Source organism: Ranitomeya variabilis, chromosome 5 (genome assembly GCF_051348905.1).
Source record: "Ranitomeya variabilis isolate aRanVar5 chromosome 5, aRanVar5.hap1, whole genome shotgun sequence".
Classification (NCBI taxonomy): Eukaryota; Metazoa; Chordata; class Amphibia; order Anura; family Dendrobatidae; genus Ranitomeya; species Ranitomeya variabilis.
Window position 1 is genome coordinate 112,397,020 of NC_135236.1, and position 15,030 is coordinate 112,412,049.

Below are 15,030 nucleotides of genomic sequence, written 5' to 3' on the forward strand. Positions count from 1 at the left end.
AAATACGTGATACGTGGCACTTAAATACGTGGCAATATGACTGTCAGAAAATATTCATTAAACGGTTAGGGGTGAGGTTAGGGGTAGATTAGGGTTAGGGTTTGGATCCCTTTATCACCTTGATGGTGGTGGGTGGCTTTTCAGTGTGTTTTCTGGTTTTTTTCTATAAAAACGCATGCGTTTTTAGCGCAAACAAAGGCTACGTTCACATTTGCGTTGTGCGCCGCAGCGTCGGCGCCGCAGCGCACAACGCAAACGAAAACGCGGCAAAACGCACGCTAAAACGCTGCGTTTTGCGCCGCATGCGTCCTTTTTGGCCGAAAGTTGGACGCAAAAAAAATGCAACTTGAAGCGTTTCTTGCGTCCAACGCTTGCGGCCATGCGGCGCAAAACGCAGCACAACGCATGTCCATGCGCCCCCATGTTAAATATAGGGGCGCATGACGCATGCGGCGCCGCTGCGGCGCCCGACGCTGCGGCGCTGACCGCAAATGTGAACGTAGCCAAACGCATGTGCTTAAAAACGCATGCGTTTACATAGACAGCAATGCATTTTTTTGCCGCGAAAAAACGCATGCGTTTTTTCGCGGCAAAAAAACGCGCAAGAAAATACTGCAGGTAGCATTTTTGAAAATGAACGCATGCAGACAAAAAACGCATGCGTTTGAAAACGCGACCAAACGCATGTGCAAAAAAACGCATGCGTTTTCAATGTTAAATATAGGGGGGAAAAACGCATGCGTTTTTTGTGCAAAAAATGCTGCAGACAAAAACGCAAGTGTGAAACCAGCCTAACATGAGTTGAATCACCACAATAGAAGCACAACCCATTTTTTCGCCTAAAATTCTGCCGTTCGCTTCTGGACAGAATTCTATCACATTGCATATTTTCTGGAGCCTTCTCAGAAGGCACCGCCAAATGGTGCACAGGTTTGCGCTCCCGCAAACGCCGATCAATCTGAATAGCCATTGTCATGGACTCATTCAGACCTGTAGGTGCAGGGAACCCCACCATAACATCTTTAATGGCATCAGAGAGACCCTCTCTGAAATTCGCCGCCAGGGCGCACTCATTCCACTGAGTAAGCACAGACCATTTACGAAATTTTTGGCAGTATATTTCAGCTTCATCTTGCCCTTGAGATAGGGCCATAAAGGTTTTTTCAGCCTGAATCTCTAAATTAGGTTCCTCATAAAGCAACCCCAAAGCCAGAAAAAACGCATCCACATTGAGCAACGCAGGATCCCCGGGTGCCAATGCAAATGCCCAGTCTTGAGGGTCACCCCGCAGCAAGGAAATTACTATCCTAACCTGCTGTGCGGGATCTCCAGCGGAGCGAGATCTCAGGGAAAGAAATAATTTACAATTATATTTGAAATTCAGGAAACGAGATCTATCCCCGGAGAAAAATTCTGGTATAGGAATTCTAGGTTCAGATATAGGAGCATGAATAACAAAATCCTGTAAATTTTGAACCTTCGTAGCAAGATTATTCAAACCTGTAGCCAAACTCTGAGGATCCATTTTAATCAGGTGAGATCAGAGCCATTCAAGGATTAGAAGGAGAGAGAGAGGCAAAGGCTGCAATTAGAGCAGAAATGCAACTGAGTCAACTATAGAGCAAGCTCAGAAGAAAAAAAAAAAAATCTGCAGACTTCTTTTTCTCTCCTTTCTTCTGCCAACGGTTTTAACCCTTGGCCGGCCATACTGTCATGGTTCCCAATGGCAAGGGAACGTCAGAGAACTTAAATAACAGACTAGCTCTTGGGTGATGGAATCTCGAGCTGACCGTGAGCTAAGCCTACCACACAACTAACAGTGGCCGGGTGACGTACCTACGTTTTATCCCTAGACGCCCAGCGCCAGCCGGAGAACTAACTAACCCTAATAGAGGAAAAAACAGACCTGGCTTACCTCTAGGGAAATTCCCCTAAAAAGGAGACAGAAGCCCCCCACATATATTGATGGTGAGTTCAGAGGAAAAGACATACGCAGTATGAAGGTAGGTTCAGCAAAGCGAGGTCCGCTTACTAGATAGTAAGAAGATACAATAGGGAACTTCACGGTCAGCTGAAAACCCTATTAAAATACCATCCAGAAATTACTTTAAGACTCATGTGTCAACTCATGACACCGGAGTGGTAATTTCGGCCCACAAGAGCTTCCAGCTACAGAAACATAACATAACTGTGAACTGGAACAAAAATGCAAACAAACTTAGGACTAAGAGTCCAACTTAGCTGATAGTAGTCTAGAAGCAGGAACATGCAACAGAAAGGCTCTGGTTACATTGATGGCCGGCACTAGAATAACTGAGCAGCAAGGCTAAATAGGATACTCCCACATCCTGATGGAAACAGGTGAACAGAGAAAGTGAAGCACACAAGTCCAGTACCACCAGCGACCACCGGGGGAGCCCAAAAACCAAATTCACAACAGACAGGTAGCTGGCGAGACCAATCAGCGACTTGGATTCCATGACAGACAGAGGCCGCGACCAATGAATATCCGTGACAGACAGACAGAAGGACAGACAGATAGAAGTGACCCTTAGACAATTATATAGTAGATAGTGTAGAGATGTGGCAGCAGTGTATATATAGTGTGAATTCCACACTATATACATAGCGCCATACTATATAAACATCTCTACACTATACAAACATCTCTACACTCTCTCTCTCTATATAATATATATATATATATATATATATATATATATATATATATATATATATATATATATATATATAAAAAATATATACACACACACATCTCTACAATATACGGTACTTAGGACAGCATTATACTATGTTATGATGGATACATCACGTAGGAGACACCGAGGCTGATGTACATAGGAGACACCACGACTGCTGAATATATATCACATTGAAGCTACTGTATATACAATATATAGTTGACACTGCGACTGATGTGTATAGTTGTAGTATCACCTATATATTGTATGTGATACTGTGACTGGTGTACACACATTATATAGATGAAACTGAAAAAATAAAATTATATGTATGTATATATATATATATATATATATATATATATATTAGACACGGATAGATAGTGCTGCTATACACAGCAGTATCACCTATACAACGTATATGCAGTAGTGTATACATTATACAGGTGATCCTGCAAATGTTGGATACACGATATATAGGCGATACTGCTACTGCTGTATATAATGATAGTATCACCTATAGATCATGTATACAGCAGTCTATATACATTATATAGACAATACTGCTACTGATGTGTATATATGTTATATATAGGTGATACTGTTGTGTATATATGTATGTGTGTGTGTGTATACACACACACACACCAGTATCGCCTATATAACGACATATATACACAGCAGTATCACCCATATGCACATCAGTAGCGATATTGCCTATTGCCTATATAATGTGTATAGACTACTAAATATACATTATATAGGTGATACTGATGTATATAATCACTATACTACCTATATAATGTATGTACAGCAGTCTACAGCTTATATAGGTAACACTGCTACTGATGTGTATATACATTATATAGGTGATACTGCTGTGTATACATGTACATATATGTGTATACATACATGTGTGTGTACAGTATACTGTATATACAGTATGTATACACACACACTGCAGTGTCACCTATATAAGGTATATACGCATCAGTAGCTGTGTCACCTATATAATATATAGACTGCTATACATACATTTTAGTGGTATAGTGATTATATACAGCAGTATCACCTATATAACGTATATATAGCAGTCTATACACATTATATAGGTGCAACTGCTGTATATACATTAAAAAATCATCTTGGGACTCACCCAGGTCCCTGAGATTGGGGGGGAGGTCGGGAGGATGAAGGGCTGAGGTGGGTCGGGTCCTCTCCAGCGTCGGCGGTGAAGAGGATCCCAGGCATTGGTGAGCAGTCTTCTCTGACGCTGGTACAGGCCGGCCAGCGTCAGACACAGTCAGGTGGAGGCGTCCTATGCGCGCTCCGGCCTTTTCAAATAACATGTGCGCGCATGGTCTCCTGCTTGCCCGCGCTGACACGGGCAGCAGACGAGCATGCACAGGAACTACGACCGCGGCCGTGCTCGTGCACTAGCGTGGGCCGCCGCGGCCCTTATCAGCGTGGGCAACGCGCGCACACAGGACCTGGCTTAGTTTTAAAGGGCCGCTGGAGGGATGCGGCGCTCTATGTATTAAAATCGCTGCCGGTCCTCCAGCGGCCCTGTGCAGCTGCTCAGGCACCGGCCCGGGGGGCATATGCATTCCTGCCACCCGGCCCAGTCCGCCCCTGGTGACTGGATTGTCCGGCTACCTCAGGTGCTGGAAAACACAACCGCCGGCCTTTATATTTTGCTGCATTAATACCAAGGTTACTTGGCTGGCTCGGCTTTCTGTGGAGTAGGTTGTATGCTTACAAAGTCAGTGTTTGCTCAGTACGTCTATGCCGAATGCATTGTATTTACATCCACAAATACATTGTGCTGCTTACATTCTATGTTTTATGTGTCTTATCACCAGAGCTATTGGCTTTATTGAAATAGCATTTTTTATTTTTGTTTTAGACATGGCTACAGTATATGAGGCCTTGTTTTGTGTGCTGTAAATTGGATTTCATTTTTGACACAGTTTCGGGTTCAGTACACGTAAATTAGATAATACAGCATACATTTCAGCATCGCTATTATGCTTTCACATTAAATAACGTGTTATTTTTCTAAGCTATTTTTGTCATGTATATACCAAATATATGTATAGCTATTGTATTAACGTAATGTACTGAACATTCAGGAAATTATATTATGATATACAAATTAATTTTACATTTTTTATAACATTTTTAATTTTTAATTATGTTTTCATTAGGTTTTATGACATTTTTTAAACTACATTAGGGGATTACTATATTACAAATACATGTGAAACCTAGATTTTATAAGCATACCCCTATATAGTGATACATGATAATCTGTGTTACCTTGCCACAGGCAAGTGTTAGAAGCAACACTCGCCCTAAAAGCAGATCAGTGTATGAACAGCTCTGGGGTTCTTTCTAGACAGCCATAACTTATGACATTATGATTTGATGGTCCTTGATTGTTTTCCATCAGGTCACCAAGTTTCGATAGTACAGAGTCCTCCTCGACCATGACACCATGAAATGGTAAAAACGAATCTGTCAGCCTGTATTCCTATGTAATCTGAGAGCAGCATGATATAGAGGCAGAGGGCCTGGTTCCAGCGATGTATCACTTACTTGGCTGCTTGGTGTAGTTTTGATAGAATCCCTGTTTTGCCTGTTGTAGATGTAGCAGTGGTCATAATGCTGATCTGTATATAAACCCACCCACGTCCCTGATTGGTAGCTTTTTTTGTAAGCTGGGGTGGAGTTACACAGATTAGTCTGACTGGCCAGCATGTGAGACCTAGTCAGGCAGTGATAATCTCCTGCTGATAAAATACTTATTGTATTGAACTTACAATTCGCAGCCCAGTATGTGTTACATCCCTTGAATCAGGTGCTCTTGCTCTGTATTATGTTGCTTTCAGAAAACATCTGCTGACAGATTCTCTTTAGATAACCAGGATCAGAATGTTTTCTGCTGTTAGAGCAGGATCTATTTTATCACTAAAAAACTAAGTGCGCGCATCAGGGTAGCATAGGACATCAATGTAAAACTTATTTTACAGCTGTATAAAAATATAGCTCTAATATTGAGGCCTTCTTATGACCAATGATAAGAGGAATTATGTCAGTAATTCTTTACTATCACCCTCTCTTTTGGCAATCCTTATAACCAGGCCCAAGCATATGTGCTTCCAACCAAACCCTATAATGCCTCAATCAGACGTCAGTCTTTCAGGTAGAGGGGTTTTCACAGATAGAATATGAACCTTTATAGTCTATGGGGCTGTTCACATGTCCGTGTTTCTTTGCAGACAGTGTAGAATATTTGATTAATTGATGCGTAATCAAAGATGCTTATTTTTTAGCTCCTTTTGTGCCTTTCTATAGTAAAAAATTGTAATGTCCTTTCAACAAGCTTTAAAATGCTGTAAATTAGTAATAGTGTACCAAAGTACAAATGCACAAAAATGTTTGAGAAGCTTCAAATGATCAATAAGGTGTCAATATATTGATAACCAAACCCACACCTACAGTGCTGAACAAAAAAAAAACGCAGCCAAAATCATATAAAGTTAAACTTTAAAACAGAGCACAAATGAAATAAAAAATAAATGAAAAAATTATGAAAAAATAAAAAACAGACTTCTAGGCTATGTGCACAAGTTTTCTTACTATGTTTTTAGAGCAGAAACTAAGCAGAGTTTTGAGATTGCAGGAGGATTTGGGGAGTTTCTGCTTGGTTTCTACTTAGTTTCTGGTTCAAAAATTCTTCATCAAGCTCAGTGCACGTAGCCTTACTCCAGAAAAAAGGCACAAAAGAAATGAGTCATCACCTCCTAAATGACACAGTAATACAGTAAATCTGTAATAAAACAAGTATGGACACAATAACAAAAAAAAACATGTGTGGAAGGAAACCGGAGAACCCGGAGGAAACCCACGCAAACACGGGGAGAACATGCAAACACCATGTAGATGTTGTCCTTGGAGGGATTTGAACCCAGGACCCCAGCGCTGCAAAGCAAAAGTTCTAACCTATGTATCACTATAAAAATTATGTAAAATTAATCACCCCCAGAATGTTAAAAATGGGCCTAAATGAATCAATTCCATGTCTTGTGTCATACCTTTGTATCATTTTTGCAAACTGTGCCGATTCAGCTTCTGTAAAAACATAGAAAATAATTACCGTTCACAAACACTCAATACCTCTTATTATTTTGCAAAGATGAAAGCAATTTTGTAAAGATTTGGATTGAACCAGTGTTTGCACCGGGTTGTTTAACACGCATAGAGAGTCATTCTGCCGAATTAATTTATGCTAAATGACTTTCATCACGAGAGACCCATTTTAACAAGATGTGGAAGTCGGAGTCATCAAATGAAAGCGAAAAAAAAAAATCTTGAGGAAAAATAATTGCTCATCAGCATTGGGTTGGCAGGACAGTGTCTCTTCTAAGCGTAGGGCTCGCTGTAATTAACACAGTGACGTGCCCCCGTGTTTTGTAATTAATAGCATGTTAACTGAGTCTTTGCCATTCAGGTCCTGGATACTGAATTACAGGGGTTTTTTCAGCTTTTGTTTAGAATGGGAGATAAGCAGTGAGTGTGAGAATAGGACACCTACTGATCACAAAATATGGTGTCCTTTTGGAACCATATGTCTTTAATCTTCTTTTCTAAAGTTATTTGGGTGCATTGGCTTTGCATGTGCAGTGTATATTTGTTATAGGCCATAGAAAAGCTCCCAAATTCTAAATCAAGTGCATTAATAACCCCCATTCACAAGACTGAAGCCACATAGTGAAGTCAACTGTATGAAAACATACCATTCAAAAACATAAAAAGGGAAGCCTTTGGCAAGTACATGTCACAGCATGCCTACACAGGAACATACAGATCTAGAAAAAGTTAACTTGACTCAGATAACACAGCACTGGGGTACAAGAGCACACAAAAAATGAAATTTTGACCCCTAATTTGATATGGGTCAATGGCTTTTGCAGTGTTAAGTTATCTCAATCCTCTTATGTCGGATAACCTTCGGTGACAAGTTATCAAGATAGAGCCTTATTAGTCATGATAACCTGTGTTACATTTATTTTTTGGAGATATAAATCAATAAAGAAATCCTCCCAACCTTTAGCCCTTATATTCACCTGAATCTTACAAGAGAAGAGATTCCTAATTTTTCTCATCTTACTGTACCCTCTTCTGCCAATAAATGGTCTGCTCCTATTCAAATTGCTTACAAATGAAAGTGTCCCCAAAATTATTTATTAAAAAGACTTCCTAATGAATAATTACCACGGAAACGTTAAAGAGGTTGTCCACTACTTTTACATTGAAGGCCCATCCTTAGAATAGGTTATCAATGTCCTATCGGTGGGACTTTAACATCTGATGCCCCCACTGATCAGCTGTTGCCGGTGTCTGGTCTCTGAACTGCTCAGTTACCGAGCTGCACAGTACTGCTTCATCAACTCTACATTGGTCGTGGACAGATACTGCCCCTTATTCAAATCAATTAGGGGCTGCGCTGTGCAGTTCCGTAACTGAGCAGTTCTGGCCGCCACCGACACTGATAACAGCTGGGTGCCGGGTGTCTCACGTCCACCATTCAGACATTGATGACCCACACTAAGGATAGGCCATCTTTATTTTTATTGGAGTAAAAAAATATATAAAACCAATAAAAATTGCAGTTCTTTTTTCAACTGTATCTGAACTTGTGTACAGTAAAATAGTTAATACAATACGAGCAATAAGTCATGGATACATGGAGCAGATTCAATTACACAAAACCTCTTGACATAAGGCACTTGCCGCTTGCATGGAAATGAAGGAGCAGGAGCAATAAGACTTCCATTACCTGTAAAGGCCATATCTGCTTTCATCTACAAAGTCACAATGAAGAACCATATGAATTAAACAGGAGCTCCTGTCATTACTGCCTATGCTAGATATTTCATATATGGCTTTTTTCCAAATGCTAGATCAAAGATGTCTCATGACAAGGGTTGTATTTACCAAAGAGGCTTAAGGATACATATTCCATGTCCAGCCTCATTAAAATAGAATTTTCATCTAAACACGGTAGATCTTGAAGGCCTAGACTGTTACAGAAGTTTAAGAACTGTGGATGGAAAAATCAAAGATAGTGCCAATACAAACTAATGAGACTTTAAAGAAATTGTGTAGAAATAGGAAAAAATGATGTTTTTTTTTTTTTCAAAGAAGCGGCACATTTTTCTGTTGCTTGTTTCTGTATATAAGCTGAGCTCAATCATTTCAGGAAGTTTGACTGAAACAAGGAAAAGACTGCATTTGTTGTCCTTTCTCATGGTCTGGAAGACCCAGCACATTGATGTAGTCTAAAGGAATTGATCTCTTAATGTAAGTTAAGCTAATCGGTGGTTGTGCCATCCTTTGACATGATGTTGCTCATAGAGATGGGCCAATTGGATCTTGGTGTCCTGGTCCGGCATCCAATCCGGGATTCTGCGGCAATCGGCCTTCACTTCTGTGCCTGGCATACTAGGCACCTCTAGTGCTTCCTAGGCAGCACAAAATCATGATGTTACGTAGCGGTTGTATGTTGCAACATGATGCATTAGGGCCCCTTCACACTGTGCAATCAAAGTCTGAACGAGCGTTCGATTTGTGACGTTTATCCGTCCTCGTTCCGAGGTTGCAAAGTGTGACATGGCGTTACGATTTGCGACGCAGCCCAGCATCGTACGATGTGAAAGAAAGAGCAGAACTTTCTTTCGTCGTAAATGTCTCGCTGTGTCGGTCGAAATCGTAGTATGTGACGGCGGTCATACGAGCTCGTAATGCGACTACGTGGGTTGGGCTTCCGCATACCTGTCTCCTGATTGGGCGTGACGTTTTAGCACGCCCATGCTGGTAATACGTCACGCTCGGAGTCGTAGGACTATGGCGGTGTGAAGGGTAGCGTACGATTGCGACGCGTGACGTTCACATCGCAACTACGTCAGAAAAAGCGTTAACATCGTAGAGTGTGACCGCTGGCTACGAGCTCGTACTGCGATGTCGAATATGACGCAAATGCGTCGTAATCGTAGCAGAATCGACCAGTGTGAAGGGGCCCTTAGTGTGGAAAAACTCCCTTAAATTATTGCCAAACTAATAAGATATTTCCCATAGTTGTTTTTAGCAAGTTTGAGTTGAAAAATGCAGATAAAAAGGAAAAGAGAAGATGGATATGAAACGCAGCAAAAACAATCATAACCGTGACATACTGTATAACTTGGAATATGCAACAATGAACCGAGACCTACGGAGGAGAATCAAGCTTTCTATTCAATGATATATCATAAATAAATACCCATTTGTTTTTAGTGTATGGAACAAAAATGTTACCTCTTAATTGTCAAATTTTTCATTTTTCGGCTTCCATGCCAAAGGCATCCGATCAAATGCTAACCAAAAATAAACACATCCTGTAGAAAAAAAATAAGTAAAAAAAAAAATCAAGAACCTTTATCTGAGTATAATGGTTATGTGGAAGCAGTTCTACAGTGTGAAGATTTTCTTGGTACTAAATAGCTCGAGGGAGGGATTTGCAAAATGGGAGAAGAAAAAAGAGAACTTTTATCAAGCAAATTTAAATTACAAAACAGAAAAGCGCCATGTGAGATTCCAAAGCCTTAAATGCAATCTGTCTATTTAATTGCACGCTTTTGCTTAATTAGCATAACCGCTAAGCCTGGAAATATAATGACTCATCAAAACAACAACAACAAAAAGGCAGAATCTAGATTGAGACCCCAACACATCCTGCATATCTGAGACTCCGTACCCATCAGAAACTAACACTGTGCCTACTAATCACATATACAAGAGTAATAACTCATGTCTATGTCATATCTGATTATACTGGAGACAATTTGGCCAATAAATTAACACAAGACAGTGTGGACTTAAAATATATGATATGGTCAGGAGTGCTGCTAGGGTCCTAAAAGAACAGGGGCGCAAACCCCAAGTTTTGATATAGGAGAGGCGGCATGACAATTTTCATAACACATAATGCTCAACTCAGCTCTGAATGGTGAAAAGTGTTAACAGCTAAATCCAGTAATCACTCCTTTGTAGTCATCCTGTTTTCCTTTTTCTGCTCTCTCTGGGCCCAGACCACCATGAAGACTTCTTCCAGCCTTGATTCATCACTGCTACAGTGAGGGAAATAAGTATTTGATCCCTTGCTGATTTTGTAAGTTTGCCCACTGACAAAGACATGAACAGTCTATGATTTTAAGGGTAGGTTAATTTTAACATTGAGAGATAGAATATCAAAAATAAAATCAAGAAAATCACATTGTATAAATTATATAATTTTATTTTTCTTTGTCAGAGGGCAAACTTACAAAATCAGCAAGGGATCAAATACTTATTTCCCCCACTGTATCCACCTTGCTGCACTTAACATTTCCTCAAAGTAAAAGTGCTCCCCTGTGTACCCCAAACAATACTAGTGCCCGCTATTTTGATCCACATAGTAAAAATCCCACCACACAATAATACCCCTTCTGTGCCCCCATACACTAACACTTAAGTCGAACGTGTTCGGAAAACATCTTATCCAAGCATGCTCAGGTGTTATCCGAGTATCTAGGGTGTGCTCGTATATTATGTTCTTGTCCCTGTGGCTGCTTGATTTGCAGCTGTTAGACAGCCTCAACACTTGTAGATTCCCAAACAAACAGGCAATCCTCGCTTGTGTTCAGGCTGTCTAACAGTCGCAAATCTTGCAGCCACACGTACTCAAACATAATATACGAGCACACCCTAGATACTCAGATAACACCTGAGCATGCTCAGATAAGACTAATCCTTAGTCTTATTCTTTAACTTAACTAAGAATGTCTAGTTCTTTCTAAAAGATACTCACTTTGTGCCCTTTGCATTTTACTACTGACCTCTTTTGAGCTCCCATACTAATACCCCAATATTTCTCCAAATAGTTATCCATCGTTGTGTTTCCAGAAATTAATAGTGCACATTTTTGTGCCCCTGAAAGTAAGATTATCCCCTTTGTAGCCCCAAAAAGTTATAGTGTCTCATCTACAGCCCCAAAATTAATAATATCCCTTCAGTAGCCCAAAAGTATTTATGCCCCTTGAGCAATTTTCCCTTTGATTCCTTCATTGTGTCATTCACAAAATACTAGTGTCAGCATTTATACTGCCAAAGAAATAAAATCTTATTTTCACCTAATTCTGATCCCACATTGAGCAAAACAGCTCTAATTTCATACAACCATCATTTGGTTCCGGCCAGGTGTAGGCATAATGCAGTAAAGCCAATGCACTATCTGTGCCAACTCTTAGGACTGGCGTAACACACCAAATAGTAATAGAGAATATGAGGTGCGTTCGCAGTCCGGGGTCCACCGTGCAGAGATGACACCTGCTGCTGAGTAATGGCGGACGGACACTTGCTCACACGTGGGTTTGACCTCACCCAGTGTGAATAGAAGCGAACTCGGTTGCTTCACTGAGCCGTCAAACCAAAATACGCTGCGCCCTGTTAGCAGTCAAGGGGAGCAGCTGAAAGATACTAGTGGGATCCCTATGAATCACCCCCACTAAGCTGGTGATTGAACCCGCTCTGACCCTCGGTAGCTTTTGAGATCGCGCCTGAGGACGCCCTGAGTCAGATGCTGAGTCCAAGCAGGAATTCCCACCCTACACTGACAGGCTGTCAGGAAAGCGCACTGATTGCGCACGGTGCTGAATAAGCGGGCACTGCAAAGGCACTGTAACGTGTGCTTGGTGTGCAGATGGCACTGTCGAGCGCTAGATAGCAAACATCCACCATACGCGAGCAGACAACAAACTAGAAAGGGGATGAGTAAAGAGCGACTTACACACATCAGCACACACACGTTTTCAAGTATACACTAGTGCATGGCCGAGCGGCCATGCGAACCTTTTATAGCAGTAGTGCTACGGGACCTTCCAGATGGTCCAATAGGAGCTGCAACAACACCTGAACATGTGACCCTTGACCTCCAATGGGAGGTCATCCCGTGGGCATGCTCAGTATGGGAAAAGCAGGACTTAGTCCCTGAAAGACCTGCTTGCTGCTGATCAGTGCTGACTACAAAGGCAGAGCCTGGAAAGGCAGCAGTAACCAGTTGCACAGTATCAGCTTAAGCCAGACGCTGGGACCGACGTCTCCCCTGAGCAGGCTCCACTGTGGCTGGAGAAGAATGGGAGACCGCAGACATGGTTCGAGATTCCCCCTGTGTGGAGGCGGGAACTTGACACATAACACCAACTTTGCAGCTTATATCCTCTAACACCCAGTGGGTAGAGGAATCCCAAATATGTCATTGTATAATGGCACCTGTGACAGTCGCATATAGTCTGCAATAAACTGCAATTCGAAAGTACTGGAGCCGGAAATGAAAACAGTTGATTTGTGGCGATGCCAAATATTGGACCCCCTTTCTGATGTTACATTGATGACCTATCCTAAGAATTGGTTAGAAAAATAATTGGCCTGAAAATCTAGCTGTACAATTTAAAAAATATCACATTTTGTCCAAACTGGAAGATACCGTTGGGAAATTTCTAGTTTTTTTCCTACAACACAGGGGGTCATTCAAAAATATTTTTGAAAGGAACTAGGTGAGGTTCCATAAGGTCCCCAGACAGCCAACAATATTACACTGAGCCCTATCCCTGCATTTTATTCAAGTGTCTAGTGTGACAAAATTTGAGAGCTATGATGGGCAAATACATTTTTTTAACCACTTATGATATGCTAATTGGCCAGGACTAATATGGTGGGGTATTTATTCCTACTGACCAGTCTTACCCTCTGTAACAACCCTGCCAGCATCACTGCATGGCCTTCCATCCCCCACCTGCCTGATACATCAACTCACTCACCCCGGGCCATGCTGTGAGTTCTGTCTACTGCCGGCTCCATGTTGTGTGCCTCATAGCTGCTTGCTCTGTGTACACTTCCTGGCTGTGTGCATAGGGGGGTGGCGCTGGCAAATCCAGATTCTTATTGAGACTGTGTGCACCTCCATTAGGTGTCCCCAGCCAATTGCCTAGAGGCCTCTGATACTTAAGCCGTCCTCACCCATTGGAGGGCACCTGAGCAAACTATTTCCCTGGCAGTTAGTATTTGCTACTGAGCTGCCAGGTCGTGTTCTATTTCCTGTCTCTGAGGGCTGCAATACTCAGACCTATCTGTGTCCAGTTCTAGTATCCATGTCTGTTCCTGTCTGAACTCTGGTCTATGTCCGTTCCTGTTGTTTTGTTGTTTGCCATTTCCCACTCTGCTGTGCGGACCTCTGTGGTCACTCCTTTGCTCGCCACTATCCATGGCTCTGCACTTCTCTGCTCTGCTTGCCACTACCTGTGGCTCTGCACCTCTCTGCTCTGCTCGCCACAATCAGTGGCTCTGCACATCTGCTCTGCTTGCCACAATCAGAGGCTCTGCACCGCTCTGCTTGCCACTACCAGTGGCTCTGCACCTCTCTGCTCTGCTCACCACAACCCGTGGCTCTGTGCTTCACTGCTCTGCTCGCCACAACCCATGGCTCTGTGCCTTCTGGATCTTGACTTTGCCTCCTGGTGTTCTGCTCTTGGCTCTGCCTCCAGCTGTTCCGCTCTTGGCTCCACCTCCTGCGGTTCCACTCTTGGCTCCGTCTCCAGCGGTTCCGCTCTTGGCTCCACCTCCAGCGGATCAGCTCTTGGCTCTGCCTCCTCCTTCTTTGCTCCTAGCTCTGCCTCCTCCTTCTCTGTTCTTGGCTCCGCCTCCTGTTCTTGGCCCCACCTCCTGCATTTCTGCTCTTGGCTCTGCCTCCTGTGGTTCTGCTTTTCATCTGCTCTTGCGGTCTTGCTCTATCTCCGTTCAGCAACTGTCAGAACAGGTTCCTATCTGTTCCCATCTACTCTCCAGTCTGGACAGGTTCTTACCTGTTTCCATACACCCGCCTGTATACCGGTTCCTACCTGTCTTACCAGAGTATCAGCCCTGTCTGCCTGTCCTGCCAGAGTACCTGCCATGACCGCCTGCCTGCCAATATCTCTGCCGTGCCCGCCTGTCTACCAGAGTGCCAGCCGTGCCGGCCAGCCTGTCAGTGTCTCAGTCGTGCCCGTGTTTCCGCTAGTTTCTCTGCCATACCCATCCGCCTGCCAATGTAACAGCCATGCCTGCCTGCCTGTGTTCTGTCACCTGGTGGTATCAGCAGCCATAGCCAGACACCACCCTGGAGTGGTACCTGGTAGCTACCTGCCGCACAAGTCTGATCTCACCATCAGAGGCTCCAGCGAACACCTAGGAAGCTACTTAGTTATGCCCCTTCCAA

General features: G+C 42.6%; 1 protein-coding gene across 8 annotated transcripts in view; it reads left to right on the top strand.

The window, feature by feature from the left end:
- UNC5D (unc-5 netrin receptor D) overlaps window positions 1-15,030 on the top strand; it is a 930,366-nt gene that overhangs the window by 218,563 nt on the left and 696,773 nt on the right. The gene's annotated exons all lie outside the window — the stretch shown is intronic.